This window comes from Triticum aestivum, chromosome 2B (assembly GCF_018294505.1).
Source record: "Triticum aestivum cultivar Chinese Spring chromosome 2B, IWGSC CS RefSeq v2.1, whole genome shotgun sequence".
Taxonomy (NCBI): domain Eukaryota; kingdom Viridiplantae; phylum Streptophyta; class Magnoliopsida; order Poales; family Poaceae; genus Triticum; species Triticum aestivum.
In genome coordinates, this window is record NC_057798.1 from 32501429 (window position 1) to 32525380 (window position 23952).

The following is a 23952-nucleotide window of genomic DNA, read 5'->3' on the forward strand; positions in this document are numbered from 1 at the left end:
CCATGGGGTAATAGGCACGGGGATAGGTTCCCCATGAGCTAGCGTTCCTCTCGATGGTCACCACTGTCAGGGTGGTGGACAGGGTCGCCGGCGGCGAGCTCCGAGGCGGACGGAGGTTTCGGGTTGGTTTGGGGATTCGGTCTATGGTGGAGGGATGAGACGGCTCCGCTGGGTCCAGGAAAGACTAGAGGCGGCGAGTATGGGGTCGGAGGGGCTCTGGCTGCGAAGCAACCAACCGGAGTGCGGCGGCGGCTGCACTTGTCGGAGGCGAGGATGACGACCTCCTCTGGTCAAACTGCTGCGAGGGGAGTTGGCTACGGTTGACTTCAGGCTGTTGACGAGTGCAAGGGAGGCCGGGGGCGCTATTTATAGCAGGGCAGCGTCTGTTCCCGACGGTAGCCGTGGATAAGCTCGACGATGTGCTTGCTACTGTCGCCAAAGGCAACATGGTGATGGCCGGCTGGCTTCAGGGGCTAACGACGAACTCTCCACTATCCAAGGAGGCGAGCTGGCACGCTGCGGTGGTTTGGGCGGTGCCGACCTGAGCAGGGGCGGGCTGCCGACGCCTGCGTGCCGCCAAAAGGCTCGCTGCGGCAGCGTTGCGAGGAGCCAGGGGTGGCAGCATGTCACGGGCGAACGGATAAGTTCATGGCTTGGTCCCTCAGGCAAGAAAAGACCAGGAGGTACAGAGTAGGTGCGATGCGGCGGCTCGGCGCGTGGCTGCAGTTGGCGCGCTCTGGGCGCGCCCAGTGCACGCCCACCAACCGCTCGGCGAAATGCCATGGCACCCCAGAGGGCTTGGATGATACTTCAAGTTACCAGACTGGTTGGGGTGGTTACAAAACCTCTAGTGGACAAGCTGGCTAGGCAAATAAAGCAACTCTATAATGCTAACTAAAATCTATGCCAAAACGGTTCATGCACTCCAACTGTTCGACGAAATGCTAGAGGCATCTAGGCAGTTCTTGGAGTGGCCAAAATCTCCAGATCAGAGTCTCTTTAGGTGTGGGTGATGGTGGCGAGGTTAGTTTGTCAATTATAGAAACTTGTTAGTGCAAATATTTGAGAAAACCAATTTTGGGCAGAAACTAAAGGCTGTCATTTCATGGACCAAAAATATTCCAATGGGTTCATGCTCTTGGACTTAAGGGTTTTGTAGGAAGGACTACAAGCAAGAAAAAGAACCATGGGTAAAAGAGCAAGTAAAAATATGGTTGCAGTACAAATAATCAAGTTGGACCAGAATGAAAATGACGTTGATTCACTCAAATTTTTCAAAGGACATAACTGGGTTTTTGCACAAAGATGGATAATATACTCCTACTGACCTCCCCTAATTTTGGTTGAAGTTATAAAGAAATATTTAAATAGGTTGTAGTGCAAAATTGCCCACTGGACCAGATTTGAAAACTTGGTGTAGAGCTCAAAATCTCTAATGAACAGAAGATCTTTTTTTTGCATAGAAGTGATTTAGGATCCAAAACTTATGAAAAATCATTTTTAAAAGAATAAAGCTCAGGAAAAACAATTATGCAAATAAAGCCACTGATTAAGACTAGTTTTATTGAGAGAGTATACAAGTCCAATAATATTTTTGGAAAGTTTCCACTTGGGGTAGAAACTCCTCAATATTAAAGAAAAGTGGTTCTGAAATCAAAAGAAAATCCAGAGAGCAGAATTTTTAAACTCCTGGCAAAATTTTAATAGTTCAAAACATGGTTAAATTTTTGGGGTGTTACAGTAAATATAGCGAGTGTGGAAAAGTGGTGGTAGGAGTTGTGAAATTGTCCCTAAGCAATTGACTATGTTACTAGACTGGTAATCACTATTGCAATTCTATTTGAGGGAGAGGCATAAGCTAACATACTTTCTCTACTTGGATCATATGCACTTATGATTGGAACTCTAGGAAGCATCCGAAACTACTAAAGATTCATTAAGGTAAAACCCAACCATAGCATTAAAGTATCAAGTCCCCTTTATCCCATACGCAACAATCCCCTTACTCGGGTTTGTGTTTCAGTCACTCATGCAACCCACTATAAGAGAATGATGAACGCATTGCAACACCCTACAGCGGGGATCCCTCACGCTTGGGCGACACGGAGGGCACCATAGGACAGCACCAATAATAAAAGATGCAACTCAAACCAATCAAGCAATTCATCAATCACTGATAGGACAACGAAAATCTACTCAGACATCATAGGATGGCAAGACATCATTGGAAAATAATATGAAGCATAAAGCACCATGTTCAAGTAGAGGGTACAACGGGTTGTGGGAGAGTGGACCGCTGGATATAGATGGGGGAAGGTGATGGAGGTGTTGGTGAAGATGACGGCGGTGTTGGTGAAGATCGCGGTGATGATGATGGCCCCCGGCGGCATTCCGGCGCCACCGGAAGCAAGGGGGAGAGACCCCCCCCTTCTTCATCTTCCTTGACCTTCTCCCTAGATGGGAGAAGGGTTTCCCCTCTGGTCCTTCGCTCCCATGGCTTGGGAGGGGCGAGAGCCCCTCCGAGATTGGATTTATCTCTCTGTTTCTGCGTTCTCTCTGTTTCTGCGTTCTCAGATTCTACCCCTTCACCGTTTCCTTTATATCTGGAGATCCACAACTCCGATTGGGGTGAATGTTTCGCCCAGATCTTTCTCATAAAATTAGCTTTCTTGCGCCAAAAGAAGAGCATCAACCGCCTTATGGGTGGCCCACGAGTGCCTAGGCCGCGCCCAGGGGGGGAGGGCGTGCCCCCCTATCTCGTGGCCACCCCGGACACCATTTCACGTTGATTTTACTTCCCAAAAATCATAAATATTCCAAAAAAATCTCCGTCCGTTGTTATCCCGTTTGGACTCCGTTTGATATTGGGTTTCTGCAAAACAAAAAACATGCAACAGACAGGAACTGGCACTGGGCACTGGATCAATATGTTAGTCCTAAAAAATTGTATAAATAGTTGCCAAAAGTATATAAAAGTTGAATAATATTGGCATGGAACAATCAAAAATTATAGATACGACGGAGATGTATCACACCCATAGTTCAATATTGAAGTGTTCCTGAAGAGGACGAAGGATGGACGGTCAATCATGCACAGGCACTGGCCTAAAGTTGCAAAGACCTTCAACATCAATGAAGGCCCAATATTCGCCTTCCGCTTCAGCAGTTTTCCCGATGAGATGCATCTGTCTACGTACCGCCTATGATGCTAATTTTGAAAGGTTGTAGATGTTGCATGTGAAACTTGGTGCTGGTGCAGTTGTGTAATGCGGTAGCTGAGTGCTGAAGCTATATCATGTTGTACTCTTATGTATTTCAATTATGAAATCCTGCTTCCTTAATATGGGATTGAAATATATTATATGTTTAATATGAATGTCAATTAGATTAATAAATGGATTATTAATAATAGGGAAATTAGCCTGCTAATGGTGAATTAGCCTACTAATTGGTTTTTGCTATTGCAAACGGTTATTGAGAAAATACCGTGCGTGATGACCTAAGGCAACACACAAAGTTTCTAGGAATAAACCGTGTTGGGTCAATGAATAATCACACACGACATTCTCTTCAAAACTATTTGCGTTAGGCCACCTTGCGCAAACGTTTACCACATAAAAAATGTGTGTGATGGACAGCCTTTGCCACACTGTTTGTTCTATGCACCATGTGTTATGCATTCAATAACGCAAATGATAAAAATTTTAATATTGTGTGCGATGGCAACGCTATCACAAACGATTTAACGGGAAAAATTGTGTGTGATGTAACTGCAAATAGAAACCTTTTCCTTGGAGCGACTATGTGGGATGTATATACGAACATAAACATTTAGCGAGGACTGACTGTGTGGTATGTACTTACGACCGGAAACGATTTCGCATGTATAATTGTATTTTATTTTAGCACTACTGTACGTATAACCGTATTTGCTCACTCGCCGGTCGCACACGACCTAATTTTGCTGAGCATGTGTCTCAGGAGGGCATATCCCCGACGGTTTCTGGATCGTCTGGGAAACGCCCACGCCCCCCCTATCGCCCACACTCACTTGGCGACGGTTCCAAATGTCATCGCATAAAAGGGTTAAAAACCGTTTGTATAGCACCGACGAGTACCAGTGTAGACACATTATAGGCGGTTCTCAAACAGAAAATAAATTTCATTTTTCCTTTCCACCATTCTTTCAGAATCCATGGCTAGCCGTATCCACGGGTGCCCACCATACCAATAATTTTCAAGGAATTTATTATTATTATTATTATTATTATTATTATTATTATTATACATTTCAGGACTGGGTATCCCTACTACCTGCCACTTTCTCATGCAATGACAAGTGAATAAACACCCATCTTGAGAATAATCCACCTATCGTGAAAAATATGGGCAACCCCATGCCGCCCCATGAGCAGTACGGGCACACAAAACAGAAAATTACTTTGAAAAAATAGAGTTGACATGTGCAAATTTACTTAGAACGGCATATAGGTATCTATGGTGGACTCATTTGGCACAACTTTAGGTTTAAGGGATTTGGATGCACAAGCAGCATTCCCGCTTGGTAGAAATGGAGGCTAGCAAATAGATTGATAATTAACCAGCCAAAAAACAAAAATAGTCATAAACATGCATTGAACATAACTAACACTGAATAATGCACCATAAGTAGGATATATAACTTTGTTGCATAACTATTGACTTTACGTGCATGCATAGGGAATCACAAAACTTAACACCAATATTCTTACTAAACCACAATTACTTACTGGCATAACTCATATATTATCATCTCCATATCGCAAAACTATTGCAAGGGATCAAACTCATCATATTCAATAATCTATATGAAAGTTTTTATTATATCCATCTTGAATATTCATCCTACTGGGACCAAATTCATATCTTGGTGCAAATTACCAATACTATTATCAACTCTCAAATTGAAATAAGTGAACCATGAGAGTGCAAATATTTATTTAAAATTTTGCCACTATCATGCTCAAAAATATATAAGTGAAGCAATAGAGCTACTGCCTAGCTCAAAAGATTTTAGTGAAGCACATAGAGTATTCTAATAACTCCGCCTATGTCTTCTAGGCATAGCCGGTCCCAAGCCCGGGTAAAGGAGGAGGGTTGTGATAGGCTTGGCAAGCCAACGTAAAAACTAGCCAGTCCCATAGGTATGAAACCCATTTGAGCGAGAATAGTACTAGGATGGGTGACCTCCTAGGAAGTCCTCGTGAAAGGGTTTCATATCTAAGGGCTGTGATAGGCTTGGCGAGCCAACGTAAAAACTTGCCAGTCTTTTGGGTATGAAACCCATTTGGGCGAGAGTAGTACTAGGATGGGTGACCTCCTGGGAAGTCCTCGTGAAAGGGTTTCATATCTAGCCTACCCCAACTTGTTTGGGATAAAAGGCTTCGTAAGTAAGTAGGTAAGTACATAGAGTATTCTAATAAAGCATGACAAATGTGTGTCTCTCTCAAATAGGTGTGCTCAGCAAGGATGATTGTGACAAACTAAAAATCAAACAAAGAAAAGACTCATATAATACACGATGCTCCAAGTAAAACTCATATCATGTGATGAATAAAAATATAGCTCCAATTAAAATTTACCGATGGTCGCTAGAAGAAAGAGGGGATGCCTTCCAGGGCAACCCTAAGCTTAGTTGCTTGGGAGTCCTTCAATAATACATTGGGGTGCCTCGGCATCCCCAAGCTTAGGCTATTTCCACTCTTTATTCCTTCATCCATCGTGATCTTTCTCAAAACTTGAAAACTTCAGCACACAAAACTCAACAAAACCTTCATGACATTCGTTAGTATAATAAAGCAAACTACTTTAAGTACTGTTGTAAACCCATTCATATTTTATTGCATTATACCTACTGTATTCTAACTTCACCATGGCTTATAACCCCAATACAATCCATAGATTCATCAAAACAAGTGAACAATGCAACAAAAACAGAATCTGTCAAAAATAGAACACTCTATGGTAATTCAAACAATCAGTATACTTCTGTAATTCCAAAAAGTTTGAAAAAAATAGGACAATGTGGGCAATATGTATATCAATTATGTTTAAAAAATCAGAATTTTATCACGCTCGAGCAATGCATATTATTCGTCTTTCTCTTGAATGGGTGTGTATGTGGTAAATAAAGGGAATAAACAAAAGAGCTCGAAAGAGACATATTGCTAAGGTCCATAGTTCCCAAACATTAAGCCATAGAGAAAACCTATGCATGACCACTTAGTTGGCATAGTCCCTTCACGTGACAATCAAAGTTCCATCAAACAATGATTGAAATAAAGTGCTTGAGAGCCTTGAGGAGGAAATAATTTTGGGTGTGCTTGTGAGCACTAGAGCATCATATTTTACTACATGCTTCTCGCTCCCTAACTTTTGTTTTTATGGCTTTATCAAAAGAAAACTCTTTCGTGCATTCTCTGCAAGCAAGTGTTGTCTAGAATAAATAGAATAGAGTGTTATAAATTTGTTGCATCTAGCAGATCAAAAATTTTGTGTTGATTATATTTGCTTCACTAACACTTGCACTATACTAATGCCATCGCTACAGCTGTGCTAAGTTTTCATCAAGAAGCAGAGGGTTATCTAGGCATACCAATCGTAATTGAACCAAAATCTTCTCATTATTTCGATTTAAACAACTGAGTTTCGTATGATTTAGATTTCTCTTTATGTTGCTCAAGGACGATCAAGTTTAAGCTTGGGGAGTCAATGAGTGATATTTTTACACTCATTTCACCTTTGTAAAAACCGAGATATTTCAATTAAAAGGAGATATTCGCTCTTTTGAAGTACCTTCTCTTCGGAGTCTCTAATAAGATCGGGACCAAAAAGTTTTCGGTCTCCAACACCATCCTAGAGCAATGGTGTTCTGCACCTCCTTCCATATAGAGCTTCGAAATGGGCCATCTTCAGACTAGTCTGGTAGCTTTCGTTGTACGAGAACTCTGCGTATGGTAGATTGTCATCTCAGCTAGATCCATAGTCTAGCGCAGAGACTCTCAACATATCCTCCATAATCCGATTGACTCTCTCTGTCTGTCCATCTGTCTACGGATGAAAAGTTGTACTGAAATCCAAACTCGCACAAAAAGTTTCATGCAACTGATTCCAAAACTTTGAGGTAAATTGTGTTCCACTATTTGACACGATACTCCTCAGAACTCCATGTAGACATACGATCCTCGTCATGTATATTTTGGCTATCTTAGCGCTGGTATAGGTGGTCTTCATGGGAATGAAATTTGCTACCTTGGTCAAACGATTGACCACTACCCAGATGGAATCATAACCTGAACAAGTCCTGGGTAATCCTGTGATAAAATCCATTCCAAGCTTTTCCCTTTTCCACTCGGGTATCGGCAGAGGTTGAAGTAACCCTGCCGGCTTCTGATGTTCCGCCTTTACTCGCTGACAAACATCGCATGCTGCTACGTACTCGGCAATATCCTTCTTCATACCTGTCCACTAGAAACTTTCCTTCAAATCCAGATACATGTTGGTGTTGCCTGGGTGAATCGACTATGGTGAATCATGGGCGTCCTGAAGAATTAACATCCTGATCTCTGGGTCATTGGGCACATAAATACGATCCTCAAACCATAAAGTTTCGTGTTCATCCTCACGAAAACCTCTAGCCTTCCCGTTACTCATCCTTTCATTTATCTCTGCAATTTCCTTGTCCGTCTTCTGGGTTCTCGGATTCTTTCGGTCAAAGTGGACTGAATTTCCAATGTTGCAACATTTCCTCTTGGAACTATCTATAGTCGAAGGTCTCTGATATCGTCGGCTAACTCATGTGGTAATCCTCCAGCTATGAGGGTGTTCACATAGCAGTTACGGCTCAAGGCATCTGCTATAACGTTTGCCTTCCCTGGGTGATAATGCAATCTCATGCCATAGTCCTTGATCAATTCTAGCCATCTCCTTTGCCTGAGGTTCAACTCCTTCTGCATGAAAATATACTTCAAGATCTGATCCGTGTAAACATCACAACTGTTTCTAACAAGGAAATGTCTCCAGGTCTTGAGTGCGTGCACTACGGCTGCTAACTCCAAATCGTGTGTGGCATAATTCATCTCGTGAGGTTGTACCTGTCTGGAGGTATAAGCTACAACTTTTCCTTCCTGCATGAGCACTCCTCCAAGTCCTTGACAAGAAGCATCACAATATACCTGGTAATCCTTGTGTATGTCGGCAAAATTAGCACTCGGGCTATAACCAATCGTTTCTTCAATTCCTGAAAACTGGCTTCACAATCCTTGGTCCAAACGTACTTGGTTTCCTTCTTCAACAGCTCAGTCATGGGTTCAGCAATCTTGGAGAAATTCTCAATAAATCTCCGATAATACCCTACAAGTCCGAGAAAACCACGGATCTCCTTGACTGAGGTGGGGGACTACCATTTGGAGACTGATTCAACCTTGGTGGGGTTGACTGCTATTCTTCTCCTGAAATAACATGCTCGAGGAATCCAACTTCCTTCAGCCAAAATTCACATTTGCTGAACTTGCCATATAACTGATGTTCTCGGAGTTTCTCCATAACTAGAGACAAATGTTCCTTATGCTCTTCCTCGCTCTTGGAGAAAACCAATATGTCATCGATGAACACCACGAGAAACTTGTCCAGATATTCCATAAATACCTTGTTCATCATGCTCATAAAATACACAGGGGCATTAGTCAGTCCAAATGACAAGACGGTATACTCATATAATCCATACCTAGTGGTGAAAGCTATTTTGGGTATATCCTGTTCACAAATCATCAACTGATGATACCCTGATCGAAGATCGATCTTGGAGAATACTTTGGCTCCGAATAGCTGATCAAATAAATCATTTATCATTGGTAGAAGGTACTTGTTCTCGATGGTCACATCATTCAACGAATGACAATCCACAACCATTCTCAAGGTTCCATCCTTCTTCTCTACCAAAAGAACCGGGGCTCCCCAAGGTGACGAACTTGGGAGAATATATCCTTTCTCCAATAATTCCTTGATCTGCTTCTTGATCTCATCCCAATCATTCGAGGGCATCCGATAAGGTCTCTTGGATATTGGGGCTGTGCCTCAATCACAAATTCGATTTCTCTGTCCGGTGGCATTCTGGGTAATTCCTCCTAGAATACATTGGGGAAATATTGCACTACTGGCACTTCCTCCTGATCAACTCCCGTGAGGGAATTTACCTGAGTATTCTTTGGTGTGTGCTAGGATACGTACTTTATCCTCTTCTACACCGGGGTTGTGAGCAAAATCGTCCTATGGGCACAATCAATGTTCCCTTCATACTTGGTCAGCCAATCCATGCCTAGGATTACATCCAATCCTTGTGACTCTAATACGATAAGGTTTGTGGGGAATTCATGATTCCCGATACTGAGGTTCATCAGGTGACATCCTAATCCTGCCATCATCTCGGCTCCTGGGGAACTGATCTGGAAGGGTTTTCTAAGGGTCCTATTTGGTAGCCCATGTTTTTTCCACAACTACCCTTGATATGAATGAATGTGTGGCACCAGAATCAAAAAGTACCAGTACTGGATGTGAATTTAATAAAAACTTACCGATTATGGTATCCGGCTTATCATAGGCCTCCTCCATGTCAATGTGGTTCACTTGAGCTCGGGGAAAAGGGTTTGGCTTCTTGATTCCAAAGTTTTTGTTACTGTTTCCATTTCCATTGCCATTGTTCGGCTTAGCATCAGGACATATGTTGGCATAATGTATAGTTTTCTTGCACCTAAAACAGGTGATGGTGCTCAACTCCCTCATCACTAGAGCGGAATTATGCTGAGTACCATTTCCGCCATTGCCATTCTTCTGGCTGTTGGTGTTGGAATGAGTATGTCCTCCGTGAGTATGGCATCCATGGGTATGGTGATTGTGTCCTCCTGAGTACGGGGTGTAGCGGGGCTTCTGCTGAGCTCCAGAGCTATACTTTCCCTGTCCATACTTCCGCTTCCGACTCTCTATCTGCTGCTGCTCGCCTTCAGGAATGATGGCCTTGTCTACTAGCTCCTGGTAGTTATTGAAGGTAGCCACCATCAGCTGCATTCCCAGCTCATCATTGAGTCCATCGAGGAACTTCTCATGCTTTGCAGCATCTGTGGCCACATCACCTGGGGCATAGTGAGCTAACTGGTTGAACTCGTTCGCGTACTGCCTCACATATGATTCCCCTAGCATAAGTTGCAAAACTCACAGTTCTTCAGAATCATGGATCCTGCTGAGACATGAGTGGTCCGGAAGGCCTACTGGAACTGATCCCATGTGATGGTGGCAATGGGATAGGTGGTGGTGTAGTTCTCCCACCTAGGGGTTGCGGGTCCATCTAGTTGATGTGTGGAAAAACACACCTTCTCAGCATCTGTGCATCCAGCAGTTGCTAGCTCCCTTCCAATCTTGCGGAGCCAATCATTAGCTACAATCGGCTCAGTCCTCCTAGAGAACATCGGCGTATTCAGCCTTAGGAACCAGGTCAGGTTGTCGGCAGGGGGTGGTGGCGGTGTATTATTGTTGTTGTTGCCTTAGTTCTGGATGAGCATCTACATCAAGGCATTCTCCTGTTGGATCCACTGGGTGAGATCCGGCGGGAAAGTGAATCCAGGGTCACGTCTCGAAGGCATCTGATGTTTTGGAGTGGATGAGAAATTAGAATAGAACAAGGGTCTAAAGAGAAATAACACTACCCACATGTATGCAACAATCAATAACACACCAATCACTTCAATCAAGTTTCACACATCGATCGTAACGAACTAATCGAGAATCCAACCGTCTAACGAATTTCTAATGTTTACATGGTGGTCTTGATCTAGTTCCCATCGGTGGAAGACTTCATCAGATCAACGTCGGCTTCGGTTTCTTCTTCGTCATCGCCGTCTTCATAGGGAAAGGTCTCGTTGGATTGAGCAGACTCGGCGATGGGTCCAACAACTATTTTAGTGAATTAGAGAAGAGATAGAAATGAATAGAGAATAGTAAAGACCAAAGGATATATAGGAAAATTGTAAAACAGTTTTTTTCTTATGTCTTTCCGATTCAAGGGGTTACATCCTACGGTCAGAGTGTGCTCTGATACCATCTCTGTAGCGACCTGACCCGAAAATGGTCAAGTCTCTGTATATCTGTACCATCCTAAGATCATGATAGCACACATAGTACATCAATGAATATATCAAAGTGCAATCACACATGCTTTATTACATCGAATCTCATATAGTCTTTATTACAATAGAATAAATTCAGGGAAAGGCCAACTCATGAGATAAACTACTGTGGAAGACGTAGACGACAGCGAGTCCATCCGACTCCATAGGGAAATCACCGAGTGTAGAGCGTAGCCTCACTCCTGGTCGGAATAAACCTCTGCAACATAAGAGTTGCAGCAATGTAGGTCATCATTTTGAATATGTCGGCAAGTCACAAAGAGGAAAAATAATAATAAGATGATATCACTATATGCAGTTTTGGCTGTGGGGCTCTAAGTTTAAGTTTTTGCGAAAAGCAATTTTTTTCCTACAACAAAAGGACTTGCATGGAAATTACTACAAAATATTTGTTGTTAATGAGATGGTTCCACCAACCAATTCTCATATCCCAAAAATTATTTTAAAAAACTACTCATTATAATTAATTGTATTGAGATTGGCTGATAGTATCTTCTCCGGTGCTCAAATTGTCCATAACCGGGGACATGGCTAATCAATTAGATTGTTACTCTATAGAGTCTTGTACACTTTACCCACAAGATTTGATCCCTCCCGTTATGTCCTCATACTGCCTGGTGTTTGAGAATTGGCCGATCGAAATATGGTCTTCCAAAGCGGTTCTTCGGCCGAAAGTCGGTACTTATCCAATCCTACCGTTCGTCTACAACTGCTAGCAATCTGACCAACCAGAGTCTCGACTAAGTTCAACCAAGCCAGAGCCCATAATGGCTTGCGGTTGCACATGTAAGCTTTCCGGCCTTAAAGTATCCATCCATCTCTTTGAGCCTGGGTGGCATTCCGTCCGGATAATCACAGGTAGATACCAGGATTCCCGGGCATAACCATGATGGATATCAGGCTGCCAGATGCTTTCCATTTCACCTAGAGGTATTTTGAGTCCTTGAAGTCTTGAAGTCTTGAATCATCATGCAGGTCTTGAATTATTTAACCTCACAACACTTCTGAATCTCACAACCAAACCCCGTCTACTAAAGTGTAGCAAATATGAAGTAATGTCCCTTCCCGGGCAATGGTAACAGGATGTTGTGTTTCTCTACCTCATGATACTACCTCAAGTTCAATGCTCAATATCCTACTATTCAAGGTGGAAAGAAAACTACTTATGCAAGAAAACTTAGGAATTGGAAGTACATGATCAAAGTGAACTTGCCTTATTGACGATGCTGAAACCCTAATGATTCCTAGGAACAATCCTCGCACTCCAGACAGTCTAACGAATCAACAAATAACATACAATAAGCATTCATCAAACAAAAGTACTACAACATATAGCAATCAATAAAACCAACAAAGAAAGGCAAAGCAAAGTTTTACTAAAATAAACTTTCTGCCATTAATAAAAAATTTAACAGAACAAAAATAAAGTTTTTGCTAAAAAATTGAAAGAAAAAGAATAAAGAAATTTTATGCAAAAAGAATTACATTGAAAGCTATTTTAAAACTCTACTTATGCTTAAAACAAAACTAGTAAAAAAACATTTTCTTTTTCTATAAATAAAAGTTCACCTTCTAAAAATACAGAAACTAATCTGAATAAAAATCAAACAGAAATAAATAAATAAATTTTAAAGTAATTAAAACAACAGAAAACCGCAGCAAAGTAAAAGAACTAAAACAGTGTTGTTTTCGTGTAAAACTAATTTTAATAAAATCTAAAAATACCCAAATTAATCCTACTGCTAGGCAAGGTCAAAACAAAGCAGTGGCAAAAAGAAACACTAAAAAACCTAATCCTAGCTCATTTTATAGCAGGAATACTAATCTGAATAATACACATATAAAACAATTTTTAAAACTTTAAACATGGCCGAAATTATTTTCTACAGAAACTAGGAAATTTGCAAACTAGGAAAAAAAGAATCACATAGAAATATTAAATAACCTAAAAGATATAGATTTTACAAAAATAGACCTAATCTGATAAAAGAGAAACTAAAAACAAAACAAAAAACTGGCGGGTGCTACTGGGCCAAACAGTGGCGATCGGTAGCTATATAACGCTCACGCGATAAAGGAACTAAAACGTAATGCGTTTAATAATAGAGAACCGATCGGTTCGATTTAAACCAACTAAACCAAGAATAAACCATAACTAAACCGATCTATTAAAAAAACCTAACTCTTCACTAATTCTAATCTAAGCCGTAGGTGGCAGATCGGATAGTGAAGAGGAGGGGAGGTCTCACAGCGGGTCACGGCGACGGGAGACGGCGAGGTGACTCGGGCGGCGGTGGTGCGGCGACTCCGGTGATCGTGGAGGTCGGCGAAGCTATCGGGGAGGTGCGGCTCGACGAGGGCGACTAGGTGATAGTGTTGGTGGAGCTCGGGAGCGACTGGAGAGACAAGGGCAAGGCGGTGCAGAGACCGGTGCTCTGTACTCCGGTGGGCGGCGGACGAGCTCAAGGCAGCTGCGTCAGGAGTTCCTGGGTGGAGAGAAGGTGTCAACGGGGTGCGCCTAGTCGAGGATGATGCGTGGATGGATAGAGGGGTCGAGGTGGTGCTCACCGGCATCGGAAACGGCGGTGAACGGAGGCGGCAGAAGCGAGATGCGATTGGCGAGAGCGTGAGATGCCTTGTGTTTCAGGGGTAGGGTTTTAGGGGGTGTAGGAGAGGAGAGGCAGGGGCTTTTGTAGGGAAGCTTCTTGGGGAAGGGGGCGGCTCGGGATCGCGATCCCCGGAGGATCGGAGCGCGGCGGCGCTCTGGGCGTGCTCCGGTGTGGCGTGGCGTGCGCGAGGGGAAAGGGATGAGGGCGGGCCCCGCGGTCAGTGAGAGAAGGAGAGAGGGGGCAAGCGGGCGACTGAGAGCGAAAGGGTTCGGGTGTGGCGCGCTCTGCGTTGGCTGGCCGGCTCGCTAGCCTGGCTGGCCAGGTCGCGCCTGGGGAGTTTTTTTTTTGAATTAGAGAAGAAAAAAATAGAGAGCAAATAAAAGTACTTTGGTATAGGGCATATATATATCGAAATACTCAGAACAATAAACCCTATAAGAAGAACATTTTTCCAGAGGCAAAACAAAAACTTTTAAAAAACATTTTTTGAAAATTCCAAATAAACTCCAATTTGAATTCAAAAGCTTTTGGCATTATTTTCTTCTAACTTTTTTTGGTGTGTCATGTTATATCCTCTCATACTTTTTGAACAAAGTATTTGTGAGGTATTTTTGAAATAAATTTCAAATACCAATTTGAATCCAAATTCAAATAAAACTCAAATGCCTCTGAATTTTCCAAATGCCACTCAATTCAAACAAAATGCATAGATGCTTACTAGTAATTTGTAAAACATTCTGAAATGAAAATTTGGGATGTTACATCATTGCACTTCACTTATATCTTTTGAGTATGGCTCTATAGAATGCTTCATGTGCTTCACTTATATCATTTGAAGTTTGGATTGCCTGTTTCTCTTCACATATAAAACCGTTGTTTATAGAATTCTCTTTCGCTTCACTTATATTTATTAGAGCATGATCTTTTGTAGAAAGAATTAAACTCTCATGCTTCACTTTTATCTATTTAGAGAGACAAAAGGAATTGTTCAATTGCATGGTTAGTCATAAAAAATCCTACATAAAACTTGTGGATCACTGATAATCCCCAAGTGCAGGGAATCATCATAGCAATTTCCAAAGGTGGAAGTGATAAGTATGGAGTGTCGAACCAACAAGGAGCTAAAGGTAAGATCAATATTCTCTGAAGTCCTATCTGCCACTGATACGACTCTACGTACACCGAACGTTTGCTTCCAACTAGATACGAGAAATAAAACTATGTTGTGGGTATGAAGAAGATAACTTTGCATGATATCAGAGAGCTAAAATATAAAAGTAGGTGTTGTGATCAAAAAGTTAGAATATATTACTAAATATTATAAATAGCGAGTGTGGAATAATGATGGATCGGTGTGCGGAATTATCCTAGGCAATTGTTAACAAGACCGGTAGTCGTCATTGCAATTTCATATGAGGGAGAGGCATAAGCTAACATACTTTATCTTCTTGGATCATATGCACTTATGATTGGAACTCTAGCAAGCATCCACAACTACTAAAGATCATTAAGGTAAAACCCAACCATAGCACTAAAGCATCAAGTCCCCTTTATCCCATACGCCACAACCCCCTTACTCGGGTTTATGCTTCTGTCACTCAAGCAACCCACTATAATTGAATCATGAACGTATTGCAACACCCTACAGCGGGAATCCGTCACGCTTGCGCGACACGGAGGGCACAATACGACAGCACCAAAAACAAAACATACAACTCGTACCAATCTAGATCATCAATCAACCCAAAGACAAAAGATATGTACTAAAAACATCATAGGATGGCAACACATCATTGGATCATAATATGTGGCATAAAGCACCATGTTCAAGTAGGGATTACAGCGGGGTGCTGGAGAGTGGACCGTGTAAAAGAGATGAGGATGGTGATGATGATGGTGATGTTGATGAAGATGATCACTGCGGCGCCACCGTGAGAGAGGAGGAGAAGTCGTCCCCCTTGTGCTTCCTCCTCCATGGCCTCCCCCTGGATGGGGAGAGGTTCTCCCTCTGGTCCTTGGCCTTCATGGCGATGATGGCCCCTCAGGATCCTCCTCCATGGCCTTCGGTAATGATGGCCCCCTCCGGCAGGTTGCCAGAGAGGGACAAGATTGATTTCTCGTGGCTACAGAGGCTTGCAGCGGCGGAACTTCCTACCTAGGTTACGTTCTGGAGGTTTCTGTATTTATAGGAATTTTTGGCGTCGGTCTCATGTCAGGGGGGTCTCTGAGTCGTCCACGGGATAGGGAGATGCGCCCAGGGGGGTGGGCGCGCCCTCCACCCTCGTGGACGGCTAGGGACTCTTCTGGCCCAACTCTTTTACTCAGTGGGCTTCTTTTGGTCCATAAAAAATCATCAAAAATTTTCACGTCAATTGGACTCCGTTTGGTATTCCTTTTCTATAAAACTCAAAAACAAGGAAAAACAGAAACTGGCACTGGGCTCTGGGTTAATAGGTTAGTCCCAAAAATCATATAAAACAGCATATAAATGCATATAAAATAGCATATAAGATGGATAATATAATAGCATGAATACTTCATAAATTATAGATACGTTGCAGACGTATCAATCACTGAATATGATATGTTTGATTCCTTGCACTAGTTTTGCAATATAGAGATGATAATATGTGGGAGGTACTAGTGGATGATTGTGTTTAGTAAGATATTGGTGTTAAGGTTTGTGATTCCTGAAGCATGCACATATAGTCTCTCATTATGCCGGGAAGTTGGAGCGCAATTTATCCTTGATTGTGTATCTTTGTGTGAAGGTCGGGGGCGCGCGATGGTAACTCCTACCAACCTCCCCCCTAGGGGCATGCGTAGTAGTACTTTGCTTTGAGGGCTAATAAACTTTTACAATAAGTATATGAGTTCTTTAGTGAGTCCATGGATTATAGGCACCCTTACCTTTCCGCAATTTGCTAGCCTCTACGGTACTGTGCATTGCCCTTTCTCACCTTGAGACATGGTGCAAACTTTGCAGGTGCATCCAAACCCCGTGAAATGATACGCTCTATCACACATAAGCCTTATTATATCTTCATCAAAACAGCCACCATACCTACCTATTATGGCCTTTCCATAGCCATTCTGAGATATATTGCCATGCAATTCCACCGCCTCCGTTTGACTTGAGCATTCATTGTCGTATTGTTTTGCATGATCATATAGCTGACATAGTAGTTGTGGTTCAGCCACCGTGCATCATCTTTTATACATGTTACGCTAGATCATTGCACATCCTGGTACACTGCCAGAGGCATTCATTTCGAGTCATATTTTGCTCTAGGTATCGAGTTGTAATTTTTTTTTCTTTTGAGTTATAAGTAAATAGAAGTGTGAATATCATCATTATTCAGTATTAGAGCATGTCCCGGTGAGGAAAGGATGATGGAGACTATGGCTCCCCCACAAGTCAGGATGAGACTTCGGACAATGAGAGAAAAAATACATATAAAAAGAAAAAGAAAAAGGAAAAAGAAAAAAAGAAAAAGATAAAGAGAGTCTCCTATGTTGTCACTTCCATATACTAGTGGGAATTTTTCATTATGGGATTAGATGCACACCCACTTAGTTTTCGTATGGAGCTTTCATACACTTATAGCTCTTAGTGCATTCGTTGCATGGAAATCCCTACTCCTTGCATTGATATCAATTGATGGGCATCTCCATAGCTCGTTGGTTAGTCGCGTCGATGTGAGACTTCCTTACTTTTTTGTCTTCTCTATATTTACCCCTATCATCATACTCTATTCCACCTGTAGTGCTATGTCCATGGCTCACGCTCATGTATTGCGTGAGGGTGGAAAAGGCTGAAGCGCGTTAAAAAGTATGAACCAATTGGTTGGTTGACACCGGGGTAGTACATGATTTATACTTTGTGTTAAGAAGACAGAGCATGACAAGGCTATATGATTTTGTAGGGATAACGTTCTTTAGAATTGATATTTTGAAAGACGTGATTGTTTATTGGGATGCCTGAGTATTGATGTCTTTATGTCAAATTATAGACTATTGCTTTGAATCACTTATGTCTTAATATTCATGTCATGATTAGATATATGATCAAGTTTATGCTAGGTAGCATTCCACATCAAAAATTATCTTTTTATCATTTACCTACTCGAGGACGAGCAGGAATTAGGGCAGCACCCAAGCACCAGTCCACCCACATATAAAATTATCACAGTAACGAACGTGAATCAAATGAGCATGATGAAAACTAGCTTGACAATAATTCCCTTGTGTCCTCGGGAGCGCTTTGCTTTATATAAGAGTTCATCCAGGCTTGTCCTTTGCTACAAAAACGATTGGGTCACCTTTCTGCACCTTGTTTACTTTTGTTACCTGTTACCTGTTATGAATTATCTTATCACAAAACTATCTGTTACTGATAATTTCAGTGCTTGTAGAGAATACCTTGCTCAAAACTACTTGTCATTTCCTTCTGCTCCTTGTTGGGTTCGACACTCTACTTGTGGGTCATCAAGACTCTTTTCTGGCGCCGTTGCCGGGGAGTGAAGCGCCTTTGGTAAGTGGAATTTGGTAAGGAAACATTTATATAGTGTGCTGAAATTTACTGTCACTTGTTACTATGGAAAATAATCCTTTGAGGGGTTTGTTCGGGGTATCTTCACCTCGACCGGAAGAACAAAAAGTTGCTCCTCAACCTACAACACCTACTGAAAATATTTATTACGAAATTCTTTCGGGTATGATAGAGAAACTGCTAGCTAATCCTTATGCAGGAGATGGAACATTACATCCTGATATGCACTTAATCTTTGTGAATGAAGTTTGTGGATTATTTAAGCTTGCAGGTTTTCCCGAGGATGAAGTCAAAAAGAAGGTCTTCCATTTATCTTTGAAGGAGAAGGCATTGACTTGGTATAGGTTATGTGATGATATTGGATCATGGAAATACAACTGATTGAAATTGGAATCTCATCAGAAGTTTTATCCTATGCATCTGGTTCATCATGATCGGAATTATATTCATGACCCAATCATGAGCTCTCAAGAAAAATTATTATTCAAAAAAAATATACTCGGCTTTCTCATAATGATCGATTCATGCTCGATACTTCTTGTACTGGTTCTTTTATGAGGAAGACTATTGAATTCAAATGGGATTTATTGGAAAGAATTAAATGCAACTCTGAAGATTGGGAACTCGACGAAGGTAAGGAGGCAGGTATAAGTTTGATTGTGTTAAATCTTTTATGGATACCGATGCCTTTCATGATATTATCACTAAATATGGACTTGACTCGGAGATAGTAGCTTCTTTTTGTGAATCATTTGCTACTCATGTTGATCTCCCTAAGGAGAAGTGGTTTAAATATCATCCTCCCATTGAAGTGAAAGTATTAGAACCTATGAAAGTTGAAGAAGAAACTATTACTTTTAATGTTGATCATATTGTTCCTACTTCTTATATTGAGAAACCACCTTTCCCTGCTATAATAAAGGATCATGCTAAAGCTTCAAGTGTGGTTCGTAAGAATTACACTAGAACACCTACACCCCCTGAACAAATTAAAGTTGAACCTAGTATTGCTATGGTTAAAGACTTGGTCGATAATATTGATGGGCATGTTATTTATTTCTCTGATGAAGTTGCTAGGATTGTTAAACCCGATACTAAAGATAAACATAGACCTATTGTTGGCATGCCTGTTGTTTCTGTTAAAATAGTAGATCATTGTTATCATGGCTTATGTGATGTGGGTGCTAGTGTGAGTGCAATACCTTCTACAATATACCAAGAAATTATGAATGATAATGCACCGGCTGAGATAGAAGATATTGATGTTACTATTAAGCTTGCCAATAGCGATACTATATCACCAATCGGGATAGTTAGAGATGTTGAAGTATTGTGTAGGAAAATAAAATACCCTGCTGATTTTCTTGTTCTTGGTTCCCCACGAGATGATTTTTCTCCCATTATATTTGGTAGACCTTTCTTGAACACTGTTAATGCTAAGATAGACTATGAGAAAGATATTGTTACTGTCGGTTTAGGGGATATGTCTCGTGATTTTTATTTCTCCAAATTTCATAGACAACCCCATGATAAAGAATTGCCTAGTAAGGATGAAATTATTGGTCTTACTTCTATTATCGTGCCTCCTACTGGTCCATTAGAACAATATTTGCTAGACCATGAAAATGATATGTTTATGAATGAAAGAAGGGAAATAGATGAAATATTCTTTAATCAAGGGTCTGTTTTGAAACATAATTTGCCTATTGAAATCCATGGGGATCCTCCTCCACCCAAGGGTGATACCGTGTTTGAGCTTAAACAATTGCCTGATACTTTGAAATATTCTTATCTTGATGAAAAGATGATATATCATGTTATTATTAGTGCTAACCTTTTCGAGCATGAAGAAAAGAAGTTATTGAAAACTCTAAAGAAGCATCGTGTCGCTATTGGATATACTCTTGATGATCTTAAGGGCATTAGTCCCACTCTATGTTAGCACAAAATTAATTTGGAGCCTGATGCTAAACTCATTGTTGATCATCAATGACGGTTAAATCCTAAGATGAAAGAGTGGTAAGAAATGAAATACTAAAGCTTCTGGAGGCAGGTATAATTTATCCTATTGCTGATAGTAAGTGGGTAAGTCCCGTTCATTGTGTCCCTAGGAAGGGAGGTATTACTGTTGTTCCTAATGATAAGAATGAATTGATCCCACAAAGAATTGTTACAGGTTATAGAATGGTAATTGATTTTTGCAAATTAAACAAAGCTACTAGAAAACATCATTAACCTCTACCTTTTATTGATCAAATGCTAGAAAGACTATCAAACATACACAATTTTGCTTTCTGGATGGTTATTCTGGTTTCTCTCAAATACATGTGTCAAAGGATGATCACGAAAAGACCACTTTAACTTGCCCTTTCGGTACTTTTGCTTATAGACGTATGCCTTTTGGTTTATGCAATGCACCTGCTACCTTTCAAAGATGTATGACTGCTATATTCTCTGACTTTTGTGAAAAGACTGTTGAGGTGTTCATGGATGATTTCTACACGTATGGAACTTCTTTTGATGATTACTTAAGCAACCTTGATCGAGTTTTGCCAAGATGTGAAGAAACTAATCTTGTCTTGAATTAGGAGAAGTGACACTTTATGGTTAATGAAGGTATTTTCTTGGGGTATAAAATTTCTAAAAGAGGTATTGAAGTTGATAAAGCAAAAGTAGAAGCTATTGAAAAGATGCACTGTCCTAAAGATATCAAAGGTATAAAAAGTTTCCTTGGTCATGCTGGTTTCTATAGGAGGTTTATTAAAGACTTCACTAAAACTTCTAGGCCTCTCACTAATCTCTTGCTAAAAGATGTTCCTTTTGTTTTTGATGATGAGTGCGTAGAAGCATTTGAAATACTTAAGAAGGCCTTGATTTCTGCACCTATTGTTCAGCCACCTGATTGGAATTTACCCTTTGAAATTATGTGTGATGCTAGTGATTATGTTGTTGGTGCTGTTCTAGGGGAAAGAGTTGATAAGAAATTGAATGTTATTCATTATGCTAGTAAAACTCTAGACACTGCCCAGAGAAATTATGCTACTACTGAAAAAGAATTTTTCGCAATTGTTTTTGCTTGTGATAAATTCAAATCTTATATTGTTGATTCCAAATTAACTATTCACATTGATCATGCTGCTATTAAATATTTTATGGAAATGAAAGATGCTAAACCTAGACTTATTAGATGGGTTCTCTTGCTGCAAGAATTTGATTTTCATATTATTGATAGAAAGGGAGCTGAGAACCCCGTTGCAGACAACTTGTCTAGGTTAGAAAATGTTCTTGATGGCCCACTGCTTATTGATCATAGCTTTCCTGATGAGCAACTAGCTGTCATAAATGCTTCTTGTAATACTCCATGGTATGTTTATTATGCTAATTACATTGTTGCTAAATTATACCACCTAGTTTCACATACCAGCAAAATAAAAAGTTTTTCTATGATTTAAGACATTACTTTTGGGATGACCCACATCTTTATAAAGAAGGAGTAGCTAGTGTTATTAGAGGTTGTGTACCTGAGCATGAACAGGAACATATCCTACGCAAGTGCCATTCCGAGGCTTATGGAGGACACCACGCTGGAGATAGAACTGCACACAAGGTATTGCAATATGGTTTTCATTGGCCTACTCTCTTCAAGGATGCTCATAAGTTTTTCTTGTCTTGTGATGAATGCCAGAGAATTGGTAATATTAATAGACGTCAGGAAATGCCTATGAACTATTCACTTGTTATTGAACCATTTTATGTTTGGGGCTTTGATTATATGGGACCATTTCCTTCCTCTAATGAGTATACACATATTCTAGTTGTTGTTGATTACGTTACTAAGTCGGTAGAAGCTAATCCAACTAGTAGTGCTGATCATAACACCTCTATTGAAATGCTTAAAGAAGTTATTTTTTCGAGGTTTGGAGTCCTTAGATATTTAAGGACTGATGGTGGTTCACATTTTATTCATGGTGCTTTCCGTAAAATGCTTGCTAAATATGATGTCAACCATAGAATTGCATCTCGTTATCATCATCAGTCTAGTTGTCAAGTAGAGTTGAGCAATAGAGAGATTAAATTGATTTTGCAAAAGACTATTAATAGGTCTAGAAAGAATTGGCCTAATAACTTGATGATGTATTATAAGCTTATATAACTACTTATAAAACCCCTATGGGTATGTCTCCATATAAAATGGTTTATGGAAAGGCTTGTCACTTACCTCATGAACTAGAACATAAAGCTTATTGGGCAATCAAAGAGCTCAACTATGATTTCAAACTTGTCGGTGAGAAGAGGTTGTTTGACATTAGCTCGCTTGATGAATGGAGAACCCAAGCCTATGAGAATGCCAAGTTATTTAAATAGAAAGTTAAAAGATGGCATGACAAAAGGATACAAAAGCATGAGTTTAATGTAGGTGATCATGTTTTCCTATACAACTCTCATTTAAGATTTTTTGCAGGAAAGCTTCTCTCTATATGGGAAGGTCCTTACATATCGAGGAGGTCTATCATTCTGGTGCCATCAAAATCAACAATGTCGAAGGCAGAAACTCAAAAGTGGTAAACGTTTAAAGAATCAAACATTATATCTAAGGTACTGCCATAAATGTTGAGACAAATATAATCAATACCATAACACCGGAGAAGTACATAAGGGATACTTTCCAGAACATTTCAGACTCTGGAAGGGAATAGGTATGCGGTAAGGTAAGTAAACCGACTCCAAAACTGTTCTAATAACAATTTTCTCCGTTTGTGAATATTTAAAAAATTAGAAAAAATAAAACTAGCCCTAAAGAGACACGAGGAGACCACAAGGGTGGAGGGTGTGCCCTACCCCCTTGGGCGTGCCCCTGCCTTGTGGCCACCTCGTGTGCCCTTCGGACTCTGTTTTCTTGCACAATACTTCTTTTGGTCGGTAAAAATTCATTATATAATCTCCCGAAGGTTTTGACCACTATACCATGGCAAAATCCCCTATTTTCATTTTGAGTTGTTTCTGCAGCTGATTTGGAGCAAGATGTCTTTGCAAGAGTAGGTCGGGGAGAGTCATGTCTCTCATCCGACGCCGGGCCCAAGAGCCAACAGCAAAGCTGACCACTTTGGGCCATTAACGAAGGAAGATCTGGAGGCCGACTTGAAAAGGGTGGATGCCATGGAGGAGGATCAAGAAGTTACCTCCCGTCTGCAAACTAGATTCATGATGGGGGAACTTCAGAACTCACCAGTACCAAATTCGGTCATCCCTCCCAATGCTAAATTTCTCTCTTATGAAAATATGAAAATGAGTGTTACTTTTTCTCCCACGGCTATGAAACATCCATGGGTGGTTGGAGCTCTAGAAGTCACGGGTAAACTTCGCAAGGAAATAATGGATCTTAAGCAGCAAAATAATAAGCTCGAGGAGGAGAATCACATCCTAAGGGGCATCATCGCCAAGAATATCACATCATCACCTCCGAAGAAAGAGACATAAATACATGGGTACGGGAACTCCCCTTGGCAACTGCCAAACTTGGGGGAGTTTCCCCGGTATCGTGTAACTGTCACACCTTTACTTTCATCGTTTTTCT